This window comes from Aquila chrysaetos, chromosome 21 (genome assembly GCF_900496995.4).
Source record: "Aquila chrysaetos chrysaetos chromosome 21, bAquChr1.4, whole genome shotgun sequence".
NCBI classification, from domain to species: domain Eukaryota; kingdom Metazoa; phylum Chordata; class Aves; order Accipitriformes; family Accipitridae; genus Aquila; species Aquila chrysaetos.
In genome coordinates, this window is record NC_044024.1 from 2,285,312 (window position 1) to 2,302,580 (window position 17,269).

A 17,269-nucleotide genomic window follows, 5' to 3' on the forward strand; every position below is an offset into this window, starting at 1 on the left:
GCCCCGTCTGCCCTCTGCTCGGCTGCAGGACGGGATCTGCAGAGCAGAGGAGAGCTCAAAAGACGAGGCGGTGGCTGTGTCCGTTTCACCGCTGAGAAAATAGCACGTGTAGCTTGAATTTCTTCAAAGCCTTCCCTGCTCTCATGGTTGCATTCAGCTGCCCAGGTCAATTCATAAAGGGGCATAAATGGCACTGGAAGAAAAATCTGTCCTTTCCCTACTGAGTCTGTTTTCAGTTGCCACGTAAGTTGCAAAACCATTAAAATAAATTATAAATGTCTGGTTTTATAGCAAATTCATATTTTGCAAGTTTGAAAACTTCAGTTTCTTGTGGAACATATTTTCTTCCTGGAACTTAGTGCTTCTGCCTTTATTCATCAGAAATGTTTTAGTCTTAATTTAACATTATTCTGTTGCTGCTTTATGGATGAGAAACACATTGCTCTCTCCCCTGCTTGCATCTGCCACAAAACCAAAAAGACGATATTCTGCACCTGTCCCTGCTTCACAACCAGCTGAAACGACATTCGATTCAACAGTCGCTAAACAAAGTGCAAGCAATGACTCAGTATGGAAATAAGACTTATTTCTTTTTAACTCTATTATGTGACAGCACAAGAGAGCGGGCATGCTTTCTTGTACGGCAGTATATATATGGTGTGCCTATTTCAAAATCTTCTTCCAATGCTTTTTCAACAACTCTGAGACAAAAGGAAAAAATACTGTATTTTTCTCCTGCGCACGATACTGATGCACATCTGCTCGATTCGCTATTTCCATTTTTTAGATTTTAACTAGGCATGGTTAAAATACAAGAAAATGGAACAAAAATAGAGGAAATGGCTCAAGTCCCAGGCTACAGCCAACCTGCACTGGAATTTTCCCAGTATCCACCAAACTTTTAATAGATACTTGTTTAATAGACCCCCAGAGGGGTGGCTTCCCCAGAGACTGTGAAGTTTCCATCCCTGAAAGTCGTCAAGACTTGGCTGAGCAAAGCCCCAGCTGACCCGGGCTGGCGCTGGCAATAACCGGGTGCTCGGTAGGATGCTGGACTGGATGAGCCCCACAGGACCCTTCCAATCAACACTGCTATGATTTTGATTTCCTGCTGCTGCTATTATTAATAAGGTTGAATCAAACCCATTGCTAAGTGTGCGGGTTTTAAGTACCATGGTCTTTGTACGCTGCTGATGGTTATAATCTACTAAATCCCATCTGCATTGCAGATGTGGTGTGCTGAAGTGGCCTAGTCACTTGATTCTAATTGCAGGTTGGAGCTTTAGGGTTTAGAAAGCCAAAGGTAATTTACTTATGATGATCAGCTGATGGTGTTGCCTATTATTATCCATGTTGTGAGGATATTCCAATGGTCCGTTCAAAAGTGGGAGCCTGATGAGATGGGCACCTTTCAGACACACGGAATAAGTTTCTGCCTAAGGACATTTACAGGAAAAAGAACCAATCCTGAAGCTACCCCTTGCCTTCAAAAACCGACAGAGGAAGAGTGGAAGAAGCTAAAAAGTATGTGGATAGAGCAAACGGGTTAGAGAGAGGCATGGTGTAAGGTATTTTGGTGCTTTTGCATCTTCATTTGTCTCTGCTACAGAGTTTTCAATGGAAACTACTTTAGAAAAAAATTGTTAAGGCAGAGAAAGACATTACTGGAAAAGGAATTGTGAGCAAAGATAAAGCAGGACACAAGTAGGGGAGACAGCGAGAAGAGCGGGCAGGTAAGGAGCATCTACTACAGGGGGGTGTTTGTGGTGTAGGTGGGAAGCCAGCAGAAGGACAGAGCAGATCCCGCTGTTTCTGAGGAACTGGGTGAAGGCTGAGTCCAGAGGACCGTGCAGCTCCCCAGGGCCTGGTGCGAGAGCAGCAGAGATGCTCAGGGGCCCTCCCTGCTCTGTCTGACTCTATGCGCTTTGAGGAAGACGATGCCGGGAGATCAACTTGCCACATGTCTGTTCATCAGGGGTTTTGACTAGAAGAACAAGTACAGGGCTCTGCTGCTTTGGCCCTCCTCCAGGCGAGACCTTCAGTGGTGGAGAGGTGAAGCACCGCCCTGAATTTTCACTTCTGTTCTGATTAACTTCAACCATATTTCAGGTCACGTTTAAACCTGCATTTTTCTTTAACCATTTATACCTTCTTCTTGAGCTTAGTCTTCTGGGGGAACTTTCTCAGATGCTTTCTGGGAGTCCTAACTGCTGTGTTATCCCATTGACTACATATAGTTCTCATAGGAAGCGCATCTATACGTACCACATGTCCGCTACCTGTGAAATGAAGGTGGGTGCAACATATTGAAATAGTACGTCTGGAACCATTTCATCTCTGAGGATGCTGGGGCCAGAACTATGGAAATGTTAAAAAACTATGGAAACTTCTGTAGCAAACCTAACTAATATCTGCTGTCCATCTTAACCAATCTATTTTCCCCCTTCACTTGGATTTATATATTCACTAACTTTCAACTGAAATTTGGTTTTCGAGTCTTTTATCTCTTATCTGTCTCAAACAAAATCCATTTTGTTGTAGTGAATAAACCTAATACATTCCCAACAGCAGTAAACACAGCAATTTTTTTTGAATGCATAATATCGCTATTTAAAAAGTGCTAATTGCTTCTTTTGGAAAAAGTGCCTGAATGTTCCTGTTCCAGCACAGAACAAGCAGCATATGTATGGTGCTATCAAGATTGTTTATCTTCCCTGCTCCTCTATTCTTAATATTCTCCACTTCAGTTATTCTGAAGCCTGGCAGGCTCCATATAAAAAATTGGGCAAATGACTTAAAAAGTAGCCCTTTCAGAGTTGAGCTGAGTGTAAAATAGCAAGCAAAATAGTCTTTTTACTGCAGAGTCACACTGTCCTAGTGTGGAAAGCTGTGGAAAGCCATGGAAAGCCTTCCGAATTGCTGCCCTTGCTGACAGGTCATCTTCGACCCTCAGAGAGGCACTGCCGTGATTATTTCTCTTCCCATTTGCACAACATCAGAATTAAATGCAGAAATATCCACCTTCTGAAGAATAGAGCTTGGAGGCAAAAAGGCAGTGAGGGTCTAAGGGCCTGGCTTCGCTGAGGTCTACACCGTGTCGTCCAAGCGCACGAGAGAAGAAAGAGGATTACTTTTGGAAACCACTCTTCCACTCTTCCAACTTTGTGTTTGATTCACATCTCATAAGCTTTTAACTGCTTGTCAGAAATTAAATACAAGTAAAAAGTGTTCTTTGTGGCCCACAGAATGATGTACTTTAATAATCATGCTTTATGATATTGACTGCTCCTGTTTTGTTGCTTTCTGCCCACAATTTCATCTGAAAGTCACCAACAGAAGTTCACTAGCCATCAGCCAGTGCCTCCAAAGCTTTCTATGGGTCTCAAGTTTACTGCTGTCGTAACATTTTGGAAATAGGATCCTCTATTGAGAAATATGAGGGAAATGATGGCACTCACTTGCCCTAATTTTGTGAACCATAAAAAATATTGGGACTTTCCTGAAGGACAGAGAGGCCACCTCTTTTTCCCATAAAATGCAAATGCCATAGGGCACATCTCAGAGACAGACTCCTCTAATCCAGACAGCACACTTGAGCTCTAAAATAGCCTCTCATTACAAATGGCTTTGTGTCATTACAAATGGGAGGTAAAATTCACTCTAAAATCTGTTTGTTACAATAAAGTTCAGCTTGACCCTTTAGCTTTTTGTGAAGAGAAAAAATTATGCATATTTTAAGTGAAAATGAGGACATGGAAATGGCACTGGACTTTTCAATACGGAAGACCAAGGAAAGGTCTTCAACCTTTTCCAGTCCAAATTCATAAACACACCGTGTGAAGCAGCCATTGGAGCAAACCAAGGAGTCACGACGGCAAACCGTCCCAGCCGTGCCTGCTTCGGAGTCCGCTCGATCCGAAAGGACTTCCATCGGGATGCGTTTCTGTACGCTGCAAGGAGAGAAACTACTAAACCAGAAAACCTGGATTAGCAGCTTCCAGTCTTGTGGCCAGGCCGTGGACCACGGTGACAGGTCACAGACCCAGAGCTCATCGTGGGGAACACGGGCACCGAGCAGGGACAGCAGCCCTGGGGTGACCCTACGTTGTGTCGGTGCCTTCCCTTGTGCGGGGAAAGGCTGGGCTGGACGGGGCGTGATGCAAGGATGCTCAATGCCCCCGACCCAACTCTGGAGAGGGCCAATAAGAAAAAGTGAATTTTTTTTATGTTTTGCGGCAAGCGCTAAAGGGCTACGTCAGCTGGCACCGCAGCTCTGCCTTCAGGGCAAAAGCTTGTGGTTCAGCGGGCTGTGCCCACAGCTGGCGGGCACATCTGCGGACCGTTTGAAAATACCTACGTTGAGCACGACTCTGGCTGTCCCCTCCCCACGCGCTGAAGTCGGCGCGGCGATACGGAGGACAAACGCGGTCTCTCGTGCTCAGCGAAGGAAGCAGGGACTGTACCCGCTCGAGGGAGAACACGCTGCCTCCATCCCCGACCGCGTTCCTCCCCGCAAACTGGACGCGCAGGTATATTAGCACCCAAAAGCTACCCCTTCCCTCTTTAGCAGGGCACCGAACCGCCCCGAGCCTGAGGCTGCCTTTAAACGGGAAGCAAATATACATATTTTTGCCTTCTGAAATAATAATTAACAACAAAGACATAGGAATAAAGAGAAAAAAGCCTGCTATTTCAAGATGCAGCGGGCTCTCCTAACAGATGTGTTTTGCCAACGAATGCTAATGTGCACATCTGTAAAAGCAACAAAAAAAGACTCCCCTAATAAAAAACCCTGCAATATCTTGCTCACATTTGATTGTGCCGGGGATAAAAGAAAGTCCATTACCCTGCAAATACACGTCAATCAAATTCATTTTGTTATAGTAAGTTTTAACCATTCTCTGTTTTGAAAAAAATATCACATATGTGCCCTTGCCACTTCAATGTGTTTTTTAACATCAAGGTGTCGCGGATGGAGTGATGCACGTCACTTGTAAGAGAGAAGTAGCAATATGTTCATTGATACAAAACAGCAATTTAACAAAGTTTGATATTAAATGCGACAGTGGTTTAACAAGATTCGATGGCATGGTTCACTTGGTATATTTACTGCATAGAGGACAGGCTCAGACGAAGCTGTTGGGGAGACCCTCCCGTTGAGTCAGGAGGTCCAGAAAGGACCCCCTTGTGTTCTAACGCCTTCTCAGAGGGAACTTTAGGCGCGACTGGACCCAGACTTAGTCCCAGACTTGGTCAACGGTTTATGTCTAAAGGATTATACATGCGCAATCAATCCTTTACATGACTTAGCTGAGATTTCGAAGTTCAGCATGCTATTAATCACTTACTGAGAATCCGTTGCGGCAAGGAATCCCTTAACCTCCAGCAGTAACCTCCAGAGGTGTCCCTGCTCAAGGGGAGATCCTGGCGTGCAGCCCGCTGCCGTGCAGGATTGCTCGGCATGCCCTGGGCTGTCCACTGGGGATGGAGTAAGATAATTGACTCGTAGTCGTATTTACATACCGGCTACAGGGGTTGGTTTCTTCCAAATTCGGCTTGAGACGGACATTGACCAGCGCTGTGGTTAGGTGGGCGCATTGTCCAAATTAGCCCTTGGCTGTTGTGCTGTTATCCGTCTCCTCCGAACCCCCGTTGAGCCGGACGCAGCCATCCCGACCAGACGCATCCCTCACAACCGCCACTGGTGCTCACCCCCTGAGCCGCATTTCGGGAAATGCGGGTCGTGTGGGGAGCACACCGCCACGCAAGGTTAAGTAGCTGGTAATTATTCCGTGCAATGAGACTACCTGCGGCTCAGGCTGAAAACCACATTGAGATGTCAGACCGATGCCGATACCCCTTCCGCACGCTGTGCCCAGCAAGTCTGACAGCTCCCACCCAGTGTCTGTGTGGGAGCCAGCCCCCCCCCAAAAGGCAATGCACCCAAAAAGATGCGTACATCAAGGTATAAAAAAAAGCTTGCAATTGCTCCAGGCTGATTTTCTCTTATACATTGCACAGCTGTAAATAGATGTTGGTAGCAAGAATAAATCATTGAAACCGGGTGTAAATTGGAATTAGGGAGCAAGGCTCTTCCCTGCAGCCGAGGACGGCGAGTCACGCGCCTCGAATACCTGCTGCTGCATCCCCATCCCTGGGTCACCTGCTGCCTCAGCATAGCCTGAAATACTCATGTTTCACACACAGGTACAGCAAATATTTGTACCACGGCTCAGAAGGGATTTATAGTTGACATTTTTAGGGGGGATTTTTTTTTTTTAAATATCTTTCGTTATAGTTTTGAAGCCACACACATAGCAAAGAAGTGAATGGATCTACGTTATGTTAGGATCTGAAAATATTACTGGAAAACTTTATTTATTCCTATGTCATCTGTATTTCTTAGGAAATGCATGCATTTAAAGCAGCATAGCTAAATAAAGTAACAATGATAGAAAAAAGCCCAATACCAGGTACTTTTCTCCCATCCCGCTGGCTGGCAACTGTTCTTCTGCCCAGTGGATGAAGTGACTCATGCCTTCGCTTGGCTCTATTTTAAGGTACCAGAATATCCAGCCTCTGCCTGAGATGGGGAATGGTTTTCTGTGATACAGATCATTTGTACCTGTTGGCTCCGGTCGCTTTCCTGTTTACTCTCACTAATAAAACACCGACATCAGGAGCGAGTTGTTCTGGTACTTGGATTTCAACATATGCCCTCAAAGGGACCTCCTTATTCAGGTTTTTGTCTGTTCTGTGTCTGCTGTACCTTTTTAGCCTCCTTCTCTCAAATAAAATCTGCCTTTAAAGCTGCTGGTGATCCTTTACAGTGAAAACCACCGTGGCACTTGATGTTCTCTTTCAGCTTCTGCCAACCTCATTTCCCACGCCCGTGCTCCCGCGAACCTCTTTTCTCATAAGTTATAGAAATAGCTTATTCTGCATTATAAAACAGCACAGAAAAAATACATATTAAATTGATGGAAATCTTTAAGGATGAGCTGCAAGCCATTCCTATATACTTAAAAAAAAAAAAGCTCGGACGGAAAGCAGCTGTCATCCTTTAACGAAACCCAAAAAGCCGCTGATGCAATGCAGCTCCCCCAGCAAACATCGCACGGTCGAGAGGCACGAGGAGTCACGCTGGGCACCAACCCCCGTTCTCCTTGCACTGCTCCAGCACGCGGTGTGTCGTGACTCAATGGGAGTTCTTTTCAACGCTGTTTTGCAATGTGTTACAATGGCAAATCACTGAGGGTTCAGCCAAGAACCGTGGCATTTACTCTGCTCTGTCTGCGCTTGATTTATACCCGTCAAAGACAAAAAGCGGGTTGTGTACAAACAGCGATGAGCAAATCCAAGGAAGGTTTCAAGGAGAAATAAGCTGGGAGCGAAGCACTGAATCTGAATTCTGTTTAGAGCAGGCAAGGAGCCTGGGCAGAAATGGGGAGATACCTTAGAAAGGATAATTTCCAGGAGGCTGAAAGGCAGTGGGTGCCTGGTCCCATAGGAGGGAGCAGAACCGCATCCCCTCGAGCTGGGAGCATCACGCACGCAGCAAATGCGATGGGCTAAGGCCATTTCAGGGATGCAGCTGCACTGAAGAGGTGATGCTTGCTGTTACTTTTCTCCGGCAACTGGTGTCCGCAGGCTGGGACAGGACGCAGGGGCTCCAGGTTACCTGCCCAAACGCTTGGGCAATGAATCCTCAAATGTCAGGAAACAGGAATGCAATTCTCTAAAGGAAATTCATAGCCAATTTTTTCCCTCTCACTGTTAATCCAACCTGAAAAATTATGTATTCAGAGTGAGTGAAAGGCTTTATTTAAGACTTCTATTATTCATGGAAATTTTTTAGTGGTTGGCTACCCAGACTGCATATGGATTGACAAGACTACTGAAACAAAACCCATTTTCAGAAAACCGGACACTGATCTGAATTACAAAGCCCAGAGGGGTTGCTTTGCTTTGAAAAGCCAAATGAAAAACTACCTGTGAAGTTAGGATTGCACCAGGACTTTAATTACAGAGGCCATTTAAAGCCTTGGTTAATATTGCGCACTCCATGGGCAGCAAAGGTGACTCTGGACCCCGTTTCAAAGAAAAGCTACGGCATTGCCATCGCGTGTACATCACACCACGGCCACTGTCCCGTCCCCGTGCGTGACTCGCTCCCGAGCCTCTGAGTGCTCCAGTAATGCAGATTGCTGGCGACAATATCAAACTGTCCTCTGGATCTGTCTTGAAGCTTTAGAAATAGCAGTTAAGAACCAAATCATTCCCGAAGAAGCTATTATCTACTCATCTCATCATCTGATGCTAATGTGAGATCCTGGCAGACCGCAACGCACATCCGTCGTTTCCATTCAGAAGTGGCATGATGGGAGAGTTGTGAGTATAATAAATTGTCACGAATCTCTTTTCTCTCTCTCCCACCATGAGTACTTTGCCCCCCCTGGGCCGAGCAGAGACCGTAAATCAGCCCCACTGAAGAACTTCTTAGGTCTCTGCTCAGAAAAACAGAAGGATTTGTGCAAACAAGGCTTCAAGCTCTGGTAAACAAGAATTTCCAGTCTGAGCTGCCCATCACGCTGTTCCCGTGATGGTTTGATCCAGCCTGCGCCAAGCAGGGCGGCTCAGGGCTGCGCTGGTGCAAGCGTCTGGTCCTCCTTGGTTTCCGCGTGTCCCCACTACTGCATTGCCCCATCGAAATCCCAGATTTGATTCATTCCCCTGATTTTACACAGAAGCTGAAGGATTGGGACAGGCTGTTAACATGCATATTTGTGCCTTGCATTATTGCCTGTGGGAGCAACCTTCTTGTTAACATAGGCAACACCCTTTTAGATGAACAACCGCAAAATACAGAATTTTAAAAGTACACAATCCTATGAGAAGTACGATTCGAGTAACTTGAACAGAAGTCACTGCCCTCAGTATTAAAAAAAAAAAATCTAGTCGGTTTACTCACTGTTAATATGAGATTTTAGTTTCACCTTACCTTAAACCAAAAATAAATCTTGCTGTAAATTCAAGACTTGTTTTTACTGCTTAAAATTAATTAGCGACACAACCATTTCATGACAGTGTAGGAAATTAAGGAAAAATTGTGCGTTCATTAGTGATCAGTTTGAAAGACTTCAGTTCATCGTTTATGTCAGTGGAGTTGTGGAGATATTTTTTGCCTAAGAATTGTCAAAATGTATGTTCTTGACACAGCCTCGCTCAAGAAAATGGTAAAAAAAGTGCTTTGCATACCAAGATCGACACACAAAATAAAAGGAAATGTTCAACACAGAAGGAAACAAGAATAAAGAAATATACCCCTATTCTGATTTTCTAATAGATAATAAATGGATTTATTGGGGAGCTCAGGAAGCACCAAGTGTCTCCCCTTGGGCATAACCGTTTCCGAGCCACGGAGATGGGCATTTTCGGGAGCGCAGGGTGGGCAGGAGCCTTAGGAGACCTCCTGGACCTGGGTGGGCGCAGGGTCAGCCCTCGGCTCCCCCATCCCCGGCCCCACACGGGGACCGTCCCCCGCAGCCTGGGCTTACAGAGCGGGGCAAAGCTCTCCCGGCTTCAGAGCTTAACGGCACAAGAAGGACCCGTGAGGACGCTGCTCTCCTCGTGTCCATTTTTTCCTGACCTGGTGCCTGAATTGAGTGCTCACAAGATGATTATTCCCCTCCACTCCTCTCACAACAGCTCATTGTGCATCTTTCTCGTGCAAAGCCGCCCGGGCTCTGCCGGTGCAATTTTACCGAATGAATGGGAAGAGGTTCATTGTTAATTAAAAAAAATAAAAGCCGAAAAGGCGCTGAATACAAAGCAAATCACAGAAAAATACAATTGTTTTGTTCTCACTGGGAAGAGGCAGAGGGTTGCCATCAATCACCCACCTGTACCCCCAGTGCTACTGTCACCGCTAACTCTGCGTCCCCGCGGGGATGCTCAGGGTCCCGGGGACGTGGTGCTGCCATCTGTCAGGACTCAGAAAGGGCTTTCACCCCCAAACTGGAGAGAGAATAAACAAGTGGCACATCCCTGGGTCTGAGCTTTGCCAAATTCCCCCTCCACTCACCCCACAACCCCCATTTAAACTTGACCTTTTGTCCAAAACCTCACACCTGGAATATCTCACTGAGCATCACTGATTGTTGTGTTCTTTCCTTTCCCTACTTCCCACCGAGGACATTGCCCTCGGTCAGACATGGCCTCGGCAGGAGTTTGGTATCTCCCTTTCCTTAAGTCTTTTCAAATTTGCTTTTCTGTGGAAGAACACGGCTCGGAGCTGGTCAATCAAAGCAATTTTGTGCAAGGTCCGGGTTATTCCCCCAAACTTGGGTCTGAAATGCTGATAGACGCAGTGCTCCCCTCTACACCGGTGAGTTGGAGCAACACATCCGTGAAGACCCACTAGAAGGCAGTGTTGGAGAAAACTTCAGCAAAACTTCTTCTTCAGAAAACTGCAGGTCAACAAACCAAAGGAGTGGAGTTTCTAAGACAGGGACCCCTGTAAAAAACATGAACTGCTTCATCCTAAATTATTTCTGGTAGATTTTGCATGAGTTGACTGCAGGAAGAGGCACGGATGTTGAACTTCATCCCTGCCAGGGAAATCTGACAGCAATATTTTAACACTGGAAAACACAACTTATTTCATGCCTGTTAGAGAAACGCCCTTAAAAAGGATCTAAAATTGAGATGCGACCTGCTGCATGCTGCCCACGCAGATCAGGCTGCTGGGACACCAAAGACATCCAGTTGAAGTAAGCACCAAAATGACACTGAAATGAACCCAATTTGCCAATTAAAACCAAGGATGGAGTTTCCAACCTGTTGCTGGAAAGACAAGAAGTGGCTCCCCTGAATTTCTTGGCAGTGATCCTTACTCCTGCAGAAAGGCTTGTGAGCCAGATCTCCGCCTTTTTCAAAGACAGGCAGCGGCAGAACGTATTTGATGAGCTCTATGAATAGAGTTGTTGATTCACTGGAAAATACAGGAAAAACTGGGGGAAAACAAATCAAGTCAATTTAAACCGCTGACACATTTTTGTATTGGTGAATGAAATGTAAAAAGTGTTTTGAAGCACCACAATAACTTGGTAGCCCACACAGAAGAATGAATTTCTGATTTGACGTTAAGTACACTCGAAATAAAAATACCAAGTGTGATTTGGTATACAAAGCCTTTTTGAACAAAACCCCCACTTTTGGGAGAATTTCTGGAAATGGAAATATTGGGTGATGGTTTTCAATGGGAATAGTCTGAGGAGAACGAAAATATAATTCATTAAATCTCTCATCTTGAATTAAATTGTATAAATATTTTGAATTAAGAATTTATCCTTGCTCTCGTGCCAGGGTGTGTTATTCAAAGGCAACTGGAGTACAGCAAAATGGAACTACAGTCCTAAACACTGATGCAACTTTCCCCTCCACTTCTGCCGATAAACGTGTATGTCTAGAGGTTTGGCCAAACAGATGCTGCGAATTGAACAGAACTCAGGGATCTTCGTTCTATTCAACATTCAGGAGGCTTTTAAAAAGCTGCATTTACAAGAAATTATTCTGTATTTGCTGTGACATGAAAAATCAGCAGTGCTGAAGGGATAAAAATTCAGTGTTTGAACTGGAATGCAGGAGTCCTCCCGGGGTCTCTGAGCAGGAACGACAGACTGTTAAGCTGTAATAATCCACCTCGCCTTAAAAAAAAGGTTCTATAGGGTGATTAAATTGTTCTGGAGTTATTTGCTTGTCTCAATGTTAGGAAAAGATTTTATACTTTTCAAAAAAATTCTTTTGAGTGACATTTCTTCAACTGAAAGACTTTGCAAGTGAAAAGCAGTGTGTGCTGCCAGCACCGTTGTAAAGGCTTTGTACTTTTAAGCCAGCTCCTTTTAACACATTTTACTAAAAAGTTCCTCTTTAAATGAATCTCATTCTGAGCATGTCGTTACAGAACAGAGCTAAGGGGTTTGGGTAGCCTGATTTTAACTTAACATGTTTGGCTTTCTCTTAATTTTCCCCTTAAATGTGAACTTCCTAAATTTATGATGCTCATTTGGGAAATAATTAAAACAGCCCTCTCATGTATATTCTTTGAATCATGAAAGCAGGTCCTCCACCTTGGCTTCATTATCTCCAGGAATATTCATAAAGCAAATGTGCTCAAAATGAAGTCCCAACCTTTAGTCAGAAGAGAAAGGAAAATTCCCCATCCTGTCAAATGTTCATGCCCACATTACAATATTATTAATCACTCTGCTCTACAGGAATCCATCTCTGTCTCAGGCCAATATTTAATGAAAGGCAACCAAGCATCAGAAAAAAAACGGATGAATAATCTCATAAAGTCTCATAAACCGCTGAAGCCATCGATGGAAAGATCTGCTCCGAGCTGCAAAGTTTCTCCTCTTTTTCTCCTACTACTTTAACTTCTCACCGGTCCTCGTAACACAAATCAGGGCTATTTTCCTGTTAATCCTGTATGTGCAAGAAAGAGCGTGCCACCGGCTGCTGCTGCAGCAGCCCCACCAGCAAAGGAGCTGGCGCTCAGGACCGTCACCTCGGCGCCGGGCTCCGGAGGAGGTCGTGCTCCATGAAAACCCCTGGGAATACGCCCTGGCTGAAAGCACTGACGATAACGCAGGTTTGGGGTTTTTTTTTTCCTGCGCTTTATGGATAATCATTTACTAAGCAGCTCAACCAGTTCTGCAGGGCTGCTGGCACTGGTTGCTGCCCAGTGACCCGAGCCAGGGCTCAGCCAGGTCTCTCCCAAGGCTGGCGCTCGCTCTCCGGAGAGGCTGTTTGCATAAAGCGTGGTTAAATATGAGTTATGCTGCGTTTGGATTTGCCACCTCCCCTACCTCGCTGAGGTTTGGGGTTTTTTTTCCTTCTCTGTACGTCCTGGGAGTCTGTAAAGAGTCTTCAGTGTTTCCCAGGAGGCTGCTTTTGCATCTGCACATAAAATGTGTTTTTTTAATATTAGATGTAGAGGGGGTTTCCCATGGTCTGGCCACATGAGGCGGGTCCCTGCCCCGCGCTGGAGAGGCTGGTTGGGACCAGGAGCCACCGTGGCACCGCACCGTAATGCGGCAAGTGTGAATAAAGCTCGTCCTTCTGCTTGCTGCCTTTATTTGATTTCCACTTTAGGAAACTTCCTCTGGGGTTGTTGGACAAACAGGAGAGAAATGAACCACGAGAAGGCCACTTCTCCATGAAGCTTTGTTGATGAAATAGTTATTCCCATCTTCGTCCCATCGTACACCGTTCGGGATGCTGAGTTCAGATTCAGTGCTTAGGAAATGGCACAATTAAGGTTGCCTTTGCTCCCCTTGTACGTTAGCATTTTCGTATCGTCTTTAATTACATGATTGCATCTAGTTTTTAGCAACGAACGCGATCTCTGGCCTCCGTCAGTGCCTGTCCTCGCTTCACGAGCAGCCCCGCAGCGTTTTGCTTGCTTCACTTCCCGGGGCTCCCCCTCCTTCCCCACCGCTCGGTGCTCGGAGCGTGCTCCAGGCAGCGCGCTTACGGGAGCTCACATCCCCAGCCTCGGCACCGGCAAGGAACACCAAAATTATGGTCCAGCCGCAAACCGCTACGGTTTTGGTGGGTTTCTTAGCGCTGCCTGGGAATGATGTGTTGGGGAAAGGGGGGATGCAGCTCGCGGGGTGCCTGGGCAGTGAAAGCATCCCGGGATGCGGGGATGTCCCAGCTACATCCTTCCATCACCCGTACAGGTGCCTCCCGGCACTCCCACGGCAGCGGTGCTGTTTGACTTGTGCTTTCTACAAATTCCAGGGAAGACAGAAACACAAAATTCAGGTGTTTAAATCACAAATCCTTGCTGTGCTTGCCATCCTGGATTGCCATTAAGGTTAATTTTCTATAGAGAAAAGACCATTTCTTCTCTCAGATAAAAAGTTGTGGGTTTTTTGAAATGAAAATTAAATAAAGAGGTAACTTCCATTCATCAGGTTTTGAATGAAAAAGTAATATTCACTTAGACCTCACAAACGAAAAAAACAAAGAGAAAGCAGGTAGGAGCGGAGACCGCTCAGCCTGACTCCCCGGGGCACCACCGCTCTCGCAAGGATGGACATTCCTGACGCTGGGAATCTTCCAGGTCAACAGAAAGTATCCATACAGGGAAAAGAGGTACACTCATCAGCCAGATGCATAAGAATTTAACCCAGTAGACACACCAAGAAGTCATTCTGCTTCTGGTCTTCGTTAGCCTTGGGCTACCAGCTGCAAAGAAATAATTCACCCATCTACACTCAAGAGGTTACTGAGAAATTGTTTTGTTAAGGCTCAGCCAGAAGAGCAAAATAAGCCTAAAGCTGGCCAAGACAGCTGGGACCTGACCCTAGAAACTGCCAGGACACAAAGGGACCTTCCGTGAAGGGTTCCCGAGAAACTTAACCAGGTCCCGGTCCCTAATTTGAGAGGCTTTGGGAAATTCAGGTGGTATCACGGGGACCAGAGAAAAGGGTCACACCACGTTTCCAGCATACGTGCAGTATTGGCTGGTTTGGCAACGTGCAGGTTGAAGAGCGAGCCCGTCTCCTGCAGTCTCCCAAAAAACTGCATCGATTGCGTAACCCCCCTCCCAGTGTCACACCACGGGGTGAGCCGTGCAGGGCACCCGGCCACCCAGCCCAAACCCGATGAAAATGCAACATTAATGCATGTAAAAAACACCCAGGAAGTAGAAATTGGAGAAAGCGGGGAAAATAAAGATTCAGATGCGGTGGAAGAGCCTTCACGCTGCTCTGCGGTGGCCCCGAGCCATCAGGTCCCCTCCAATGTAACAACAAATGTGCAAAAAACTTGAACAGGCTTTTTTTTTTCCCTCTCTCCTTTAAATATTAAAAAAAAAAAAAAAACCATTAAAGTTTTTAAGCTAGGTTTCATAGTATTAAAAGTGCTTTTCCTTGTCGGGCACTGGAGTACTCTGGGTGCCTGTCCTGCAGCACAAGTCTGGTCCCTGTGCCATCGTGCAAGGTTTGTGTGGTCCTCATCCTGCTGTGCAAGGTGTGCACGGTCCTTGTGCCACTGTGCAAGGTTCATGTGGTCTTCATCCTGCCGTGCAAGACGTGCATAGCCCCTGCACCATTGCACAAGGTGTGCACGGTCCCTGTGCCATCGTGCAAGGTTTGCGTGGTCCCCATCCTGCCGTGCAAGGCGTGCATAGCCCCTGCACCATTGCACAAGGCGTGCACGGTCCCTGTGCCATCGTGCAAGGTTTGTGTGGTCCTCATCCTGCTGTGCAAGGCGTGCATAGGCCCTGCATCATTGCACAAGGTGTGCACGGTCCTCGTGCCATTGTGCAAAGTGTGCATGGTCCCCATCCTGCCACGCAAGGTGTGCATGGTCCTTGTGCCACCGTGCAAGGTTTGCGTGGTCCCCATCCTGCCGTGCAAGGTGCAGGTGGTCCCTGCGCCATCGTACAAGGTGTGCACGGTCCTTGTGCCATCGTGCAAGGTTTGTGTGGTCCTCATCCTGCCGTGCAAGGCGTGCATGGTCCCTGCATCATTGCACAAGGCGTGCACGGTCCTCGTGCCACCGTGCAAGGTGTCCGCGGTCCCCATCCTGCCGTGCGAAGTGCGCACAGCCCCTGCACCGTTGCACCGAGCGGGGCCGAGAGCCGCGGCGGCCGCCGGCGCCCGACGGCTTTCTTCGCCTCGCCGCCGGTCCGGGCGACGCGGTCGAGGGTGCGCGGGACGTGCCGCTCCCCGTGCCGTGGGGCCAACAACCGTTCCAGCTGCAAGAAGAGCCCGCGCAGCTCCGCCGTCGGCGCTTCCAGGCCGAGGAGCTGCCGTCGGCTCCTCCGGGTCTCGGCCGACGATGCGGGGTGCCTCGTTATCCCTCTCCCCAAGTCAACGTCGTCTCTTGAGCCCTTCTTTCCTCTTCTCTGAGCTGGTTCCTTGACTTCTTCCAGCTAGATGATGTTTTCTGCTGATCACGGCTCCTACTCAAATATTTTGGCTAAATATATGTGAGTACGGACTGCGCCAGGGGACAGTCCTGCCACTCTAACCCAGCTGGAGACCTACACCTTGGGGTTGGGTTTGTCCTGGGAATGCCGAGCCTGACTTTCCTCTGGGACCTGCTCCTGAGATGCAATCCAATACATGTATATTCATTTCTTTCCGAATTACATAGACGTATTAATACGATGTACATTATGAAGCCTCCCCCCGCCTAGAAATTAAGAAAGGATGAGACGAAGACAAAATAAACACTAATTTTTCTTTACTAATGGTACAAAAAGCATTTTCTTCCCGCACCCCAGACTGGTGCCTCCCAGTCCTCCGTCCCCGGCTCGATGCCTGCCAATTCCGCCCGCCTCTAGATCTGCTCCTTCAACCTCCGCCGGCAGCGGCTCTCCCGGTTTTGTTGGGTTTGACGGACGCGGGGACCCGCTCGACCCGTCTCCCCCTCCGACGGCGACGGGGCGCCCGGCCGAAGGGCCGAAGGGCGACGGTTCGGCGGGCGATGCTCTGCCGGGAGATGCGGCACGGCGGGGTCTGCCGCGTCCCCTCCGCGCTCTCGGAGAGCCGCTCCGGCCCGTCCGAAGCCTGACGGAGCTCGGACGCTTCCCGCAGCGCCCTGGCCCGGAGGAGGCCGGGTCGTCGGGGCGTCTTCGCGCGGGTCGGCCTCGGCCGCAGCTCCGCCAGTCGGTCCCTCGCGCTCGGCGGCCGCCGTGGGATCGTCAGCTCCGGGAAGGAGGAGACGTCCGAGGACGGAGCTCTCGGCGGGAGCTTTTAAAACCCTCCCGGCCGGCGCACGGGCAAATATTGATGGAGGAAGAAAGGAAGAAAGAAGCGCCAGAAGCGGGGGATCCCGGAGGCAGAGGAGGGGGCACCATCCTGCCACCCCCCCCCAAAAAAAAAAAAGGTCTTCGAACAGCTTCAAAGGAAGAAAGGGCACTACGCAAACGCACACCGCAGTCCGCCTCGGAGCTCTTACCGCGCCGCAAAAAGCGGCTCCGGCTGAGGATATAACCACCAGAGAAGGGCACGTCATCCTGTTTCGGTGCCTATTTTGAATCGAAAAGATGGGATGGAGGCAAAGCTCGGCTTCCCCCCTCCCGCCAAGGCGGGCGAGGGTCCGAGAGCCGGACGGTGCCCCACGACCGCCGGCGTCGCCGGCAGCGCCTTGCACGCACGGAGCATCGTGGAAGGAGCTGATGAGTGGAGGTAGGAGGGTGCTTCGGGGTTTTTCAGGCTGGAAAGGAGCGTTGGGATGACACCGC